This window comes from Coturnix japonica, chromosome Z (assembly GCF_001577835.2).
Source record: "Coturnix japonica isolate 7356 chromosome Z, Coturnix japonica 2.1, whole genome shotgun sequence".
Lineage (NCBI taxonomy): Eukaryota > Metazoa > Chordata > Aves > Galliformes > Phasianidae > Coturnix > Coturnix japonica.
The window spans coordinates 64,639,620-64,646,174 of record NC_029547.1 but is presented as its reverse complement, the minus strand read 5'-3'; the positions used below and the strand labels follow the sequence as shown (position 1 = coordinate 64,646,174).

At 50.2% G+C, this 6,555-nt stretch overlaps 1 pseudogene; it reads left to right on the top strand.

Moving 5' to 3' along the window:
• The first annotated feature begins 6 nt into the window (after positions 1 to 6).
• On the top strand, positions 7 to 4,955 carry LOC107306684 (annotated as a pseudogene).
• The last annotated feature ends 1,600 nt before the right edge of the window (positions 4,956 to 6,555 follow it).

Here is a 6,555-nt window from a genome sequence, read left to right as displayed (position 1 = left end):
GACCACGGCCTGTGCTTTGTTTTGCAGGCTGATAACATGCGGAAGCCGCAGCTGGAGCATGTGGTGTCATCTCTTAATGTTCCAGCGATTGCGGCAGCCCATGTTATCAAGAGCCACGTTGCCCAGGGGCTGGATGAGCTCTCCCTGGAGGTAAGCAGTTCCAGGAGTTCCTTGTTGTCATGCATGGGAGAGTAGTGTAGGGTGTGAACGCCTCAGGAATACTCTCAGACTCCTTCAGGATGTCTCCCTTGCTGTCAAGCTTGAGGATATTCTGCAGCACAGAATCAGGCAGTTATTTGAGCTGTGCTTTCCTGCCAGCTGTGCTGAAGCTGGGATTGATGTTTCAATCTCTTGCAGGTTGGAGACATGGTGAGCATTATTGCAATGCCACCAAAGGAGCTGAGCCCCTGGTGGAGAGGCAAGCGTGGCTTTGAGGTAGGCACATGTTTCCGACTAGAGAGCTCAACTTGAGTAGAGTCAAGAATCTCAGGTTGGAGCTGCTCTGCCTGCACAGGATGGCTTCTGGATGCAAACAGTTGCCCTGTGTTGGTGTCAGAGGACTTTCCCTTTGTCTCTGGGCTCGAGCTAATGCCCACCTGCTTTTTGATCTTGTTACAGGTTGGGTTTTTCCCTGGTGAGTGCGTGGAACTCATCAGCGGAAAAATTCCTGAGTCCCTCGTCAATTCCTTGCCAAAGCCTGGTACGTATTTTATATTTGACAATGCGGATTAATAAAATGGGGTTAGAACGTGGCTTTCAGGGGTTTTGTTAATACCTGAGTTGAGCAAGCTTAGCAAGAGGACTGCATTAAGCTCCATCTGAACACGCAGAGATCTGGCCCAATCCCTCTGTGTTTATTCTTGGACATGGGGAAGTCACAGAATCCTCCTTGAATGGCTTGGGATTGGAAGGGGTCTAAAGGATCCTCAGGCTCCAAGTCCCGTGCCTCAGTCTGGATCGCCAGCCTGTGCATTTAGCTGGAGATGAGAGCAGGCTGTCCGGGGCCCCTTCTGACCTGGCCTTGGGCAGTTGCAGGGATGGGGAAAACAATTCTTGCGTGTCCTTGTTGTTAATGTTCTTCCCGTTGTTACGTACTCGGTCGAATGCATTATGCTAGGCCTCGTCCAACCGATCCAAGCCTGAAATGAACTGGTTTCTTTGTTTTGTTGCACAGTGCCGAAGAAACGGGGCAAGCTCAGTACCTTCCTTCGCTCCCTGGTGAAGGCCCGCCCCAGGAGAGCGACGGAGCCAGAGCCAACGAAGGAAGGGGTGTTTGGGTGTGACCTGGGGGAGCACCTTCTGCGCTCTGGGCGTGATGGTAAGGAACAGTCCTCCTGAGATCTTCCTCCATTGGGCATCTAAAGATGAAAGGGAGATCATAGCCAGCAATTTTTTCAGCCTGAAAACGTAGGAAGCCTTCTGGCCAAAGAGAGCATCCTGCATCCTTTTCCTTGCTCTTCTGGTCATGAGATTGGATTCCTCCATTCCCCAGGGAGCTGTGATGGAACTTGCAGTGTCTGTGGCTTTGCCAGAATTACTTTCTCCAGGCTGTTGATAGGTCGTAGCATTTCTGGAAAGCCAAGAACACGTCTCTGTGCAGTTTCCTCACAGCTGTCTCTGCCAGCTTTCACCTCTAAGGAGGAAGCAAGCGTTAGCTCAGCGGGGCTTAGTGGATGGGATATGCGAAGGTCACGGCCTGAACCAGGACTTGAGTAAGAAGCTGAGCTAACCGCTGGCTCTTGTTCTGTAGTCCCCCAGGTCCTCCAGAGCTGCTCAGAATTCATTGAGCAGCATGGCGTAGTCCAGGGGATATACCGCCTGTCCGGCGTGGCGTCGAGGATCCAGCGACTACGGTAAGAGTGCTGTGACTGACACAGCTGTCAGTAGGGGCACATGTCATGCTGAGGGTGTTCAGAGGAACCCATTTCTTTTCTTAGCTGTATTCTGTGTGGCTTTGGACTTGTTTTCTCAAAGCCCTCTGCCCAATTCTGTGTCCTTCTCTGCAGCCATGAATTCGATACGGAGCAGGTTCCCGAGCTCAGCGTCCGAGAACTTCACAGCGTGAGCTCCCTATGTAAGATGTATTTCAGGGAGCTCCCAAACCCTCTCCTGACCAACCAGCTGTATGACAAGTTCTCGGTAAGCTCAGGGCAATGTCTTGGAAATGACACGTACCTGTTCCCTGGGCATCCTGGCTAGTGGTTGCAGCAGTGCCCCAGCTCTGAGGTCTTCTTTCTGTTAGCCCCATGAGGCATGTTCCCCAACTATTGGTAGAATGGGGTTAATAGCAAAGTGGACTTGGAGATGAATGCCTGCTGCAAGGAGCTGCACTGAGCAATCAGGCAGTAAAGCCCCCCAGAGCTTGCACTGCTTGGCCTTGATGGCACAGGCTGCGTGCTGCTGTGTTCCCCTGATTTTTCTTGGAAGGCATCGAGTCTGCTTCGGTGCTGACCACCAGCGCGCTGTCCCCATGGTTCCCAAACCTGTGGCAGCTCTCCAGCCTGACTGGTGTCTGGAATTTCCCGTTCCTGCCTTTTTCCAGGACGCTGTTTGCGCTGCCACAGAGGAGGAGCGGGTGCACGAATGCAGGACGCCATCAGCAGCTGCCCGCTCCTCACTACAGGTCAGTGCTGCACTCGGTCTGCTGAGCTCAGCCCTGCTGCCTTTCAGAGGGCGATGATGCTATTCTGAAGTGCACTGCAGCACGGCTTGCTTTCTGATGCTGAACATCTGCCTCTCTTGTTTTCCAGGACGCTGGAATACCTGATGAGACATCTGACATCTCTGGCTGCGAACTGCTCCGTCACCAACATGGACGCTAAGAACTTAGCGATAGTGTGGGCTCCAAACCTCTTAAGGTAAACTTCTTTTTCCATTTCAACATGCTGCTTACTTCTACTCTCCCCCAGCCCCAGGGGCACAATTTCTAGATGACAGTTTGTACTCACTTGTTTAACTGGGACTGCTGTGTCCCTGATCATCCAGGAGAATTTTGTCAGTGGCATCGCTGTTTGCCCACTGTGGAAGCCTTTAGAGCCCAATTTGACAGTTTTTGGCTACAGAATTTCAGACTTTGGGAAATGACTTGTAAGATCTGCCTTTTCTTCAGATCCCAGCAGAGCCCATCTGCTTGCACAAGTGGAGAAGCTGCCTGCATGGAGCTGCAGACCCAGTCAGCTGTGGTGGAATTCCTCATCAGCCACGCAGATGTCCTCTTCTGCTCCAAATCCACAACAGCCGTGGGAGAGGGTGAGTGCCTTCCTCCATTAGCTTGATGTTGATCTGACACCTTGATCCAATCCAGGTCTTCTCGAAGACCTTTGAAAATGCTCTAACTGTTGAGGAGACAACAGGCTTCTGGGCTTAGATTAGAATATGGTGCCCCGTTGCTGGATCCTCAAAGTGTCCAATCCCAAACCTTACATTGAGAAAACCGTCACTGCCGTTGTTTTGCAAGCAGGTGAAGCTTAATTGAAATGTGGCAGCAAAGCTTTCTGAGAACCCTGTCCCCTAGTTTTTATAGGGTTTTTGTTTGCCTGTTTTGATACCAAGAGCTGCTCTTAATTATGGCTGTCATTTGCCATGAGCATACCCCTGAGCACATGGTTATTTTGACATCCTCTTCTTCCAGTGTCTCGGATAAGCAAGTCTGAGAGAAATGCAGAACTGTGATGGCAGTGCTGCTGCTTTCTGATCCTCCGTCTTACCTGTGGTTTTCCCTTGCAGGGCACTGTTCTCTGGCCGGGCCCAAGTCTGTGTGGGTGCCTCCTGCCACAAAGCTGCTCACCGTGCAGGAGGCACAGGCCCAGAGAAGCGGCCAGAGCAGCTCTCCCACCGCGACACGGAGCAGCGACATCGTGGTTGAGGAAGGCCCCGCAGCTGTACTGGGCAGATTCCATACCGTCATTGATTTTCTATCTGAAAGGTAAAGAGGAATTCTTTTTCCAGCCCCTATCATCATTGGTTTGGTGGGTTTTATTGGTTTATTTTTTGCTTGTTATATATATATGAGCCTGCCAGCTCCTGTCCTGTCCGGCTGTGGAGCCTTTGCTCACATGCTCTGCATCTTGATTGACATGGTTGGGAGAAATGTAGCCAGCAGGACTTGAGGGCTCAGTGCAGCTCTTCCCTCACCCTACACCACAACTGACAGCATGCTCTGTTTTCTCTCTGCAGACCAAGTTCTCCCAGTAAGAGGGCAGAGTCACCAGCTGGCAGTTGGTGTTCCTGTTTCTGCCTGGGCACACCATCCCCTGTGGCCGAACACCAACTGCAGAGCAGCGCCAGGGAGCCCTCCGAAGTTGAAGTCTTTGTCCTGGAAGGTAAGGGTGCAAATCCAGCTTTCAAAACACTGCTTGTCAGCAACACAGCTTCATGATTCAACTTGCGAATGTTCGACACTAACCACTGTGCATCTACTCCTTCCTAGGTGACTCCAGCCCTTCTGTAACCCGAGGACACAGGGCATTTGATGATGCCGCATCCTGTGCTTCCCTCAATGGAGAGCTCATGGGAAGCACAGGATGCTTCAGTTCAAATGACAGCCTTCAATATGACAGCAGTGACGGAGAGAAGAACATCATCATCGTGCAAGCTCTCATTCACCCCATCCCTCCTGAAGCTGCTGACCTGAGCCTGCCAGACACCACAGGCACCAGCCGGGACTGTGACCCAGAGCCTTTTGAGGACAGCCCAGCCCAAGCAGTGCCCGAGCGCCCAGAAAGCAACACCTCCATGCAGGCTCAGGTCAGCGACATAGAGGAGAAGCCGAGCATCTCGGAGGGGGGCATAGAATCAAACCACCAGTCCCAGGCTCCAGGCAACAGCACGGTCTCTGAGCCACTCTCATGAGACAAGAGAGGATGAGTCCCATCTTTCCTTTAGACCTCACGCCCCCTCCTTTCTCCTATTGAATAAAGGCACGATTGTGCTCAATCAACGCCTTGATTGAATTATGAGTCTTCATTCGCAGAGATTGGGATGAATGCAAGAAACATCAAGGCAGCTCAGCTTGCAACGCTCTGGCTGTGGGGTGCGTGCAGGGACACTGTAACCATACAGGGAAAGGCTTCCACTGCTTCCTAAAGCTGTAGTCCAGCCCTGCTACTGCTCTGTGGCACAAAGCCCTGAGGGATGTTCCATATTGTTAACCTAAGTGAAGCCAGCTTCATGCACTGTGTTTTGTTGTTGCTGGGTGAGGGGATGCACGTTGGTGAGAAGATGAGCATTGCTGGATCTGCCACGAGTGTCCCTTCTGCCTCTAAGAATATGTCCTAAGTAGGATGTGAACACTGCTGGCACTTCCTCATTGCACGTGCTTGGAGGATCTTCAGTTCTTGCACATTTCAGGATGTCTGCAGTGACTACGAGGAAATTCTCAAGTACTAGGAATCCATGAAACAGTTGGAACGGGTAAGTGTCATCTTTGTACAGAAACAGCACGCCTAACAGTCTGTCTCACCACTCTAGAATTAATCTGAGAATAGATTGACAGCTCTTGTCAGTTCTCTAAGTCAGGTTTCATTTGTATAAACTTGAAATTGGATTTTTGAAACCAGTTGGAAATTGATGGTGCTGATTACCTCTTCCTCTAATTAAAGCATTACACACAGTGTATGCTAGGTACTCTGCTTTACCTGTAATATTATATTAGAGAAGAATTCACACTCAACTTTAAGCATCTGTGTTTTGACTTGTAGGTGGTTTTGCAAAGGTAAAACTCGGGCGGCATCTTCTTACTGGTGAAAAAGTTGCAATAAAAATCATGGAGAAGGTTACTTCAGGGGTAAGCCAAAAGGCATTTAACTATGATAATATCTTCTGTTGGAGTTGTGGAGTTCCCTAGAACACGGGGGCAGGTGGGATGGTACATAGGAATGCAGCCTACTGGTCCCATTGCCTTTTGAAAGATCACATTTCACAAGGTCTGTGAATGAATGTGTTTTTCTGTTGGGAGAGAAAGTTACAGTACTCCACTCCATTCCAGTGGATTGCAGGAGAGAATTGAAGGGGGAAAAAACAACACAAAGTAGAACTCATGGGTTGAGATAGAATTATGTACTGAGATAGAGAAAAGGATAATAGTTATGATGAATGCAAAAGCAATTGCTCACAGCCTACCAATCAGTGTCCAGTTAGCCTCCTAGTAGTGGAAGAGATTTACATGAAGTTCTACCCCCTTCAAAAACTCCTCCCACATATGTCATATAGTATGGATATTCCTTTGGCCAATTTAAGTCAGCTGTCCTAGTTCTGTTCCTTCTCACTTCCTTGGGCTTCTCAGCTGAGATTGACTGCCATCTCCATTGTGGCTCCATTGGGCTTGGCAAACAGCCTGTGTTGTAGCCTGGTCTGAGGGCAGCAGCCTTGCAGGGTGCCCCTGTGCACAGATCTGTGGGTATCCTTTATTGGCAGCCAGAGGGGTTCACACAGTCTCCTGGGTATGAAAGGAACCCTGAAAGACTTCCACAACCCACTGTTCTCTTTACAGACCCTGGAAGCTATGGACGACATGCTGCAGATTGTGCTAGATGTCTGTCCCATTGCCAGTGTCAA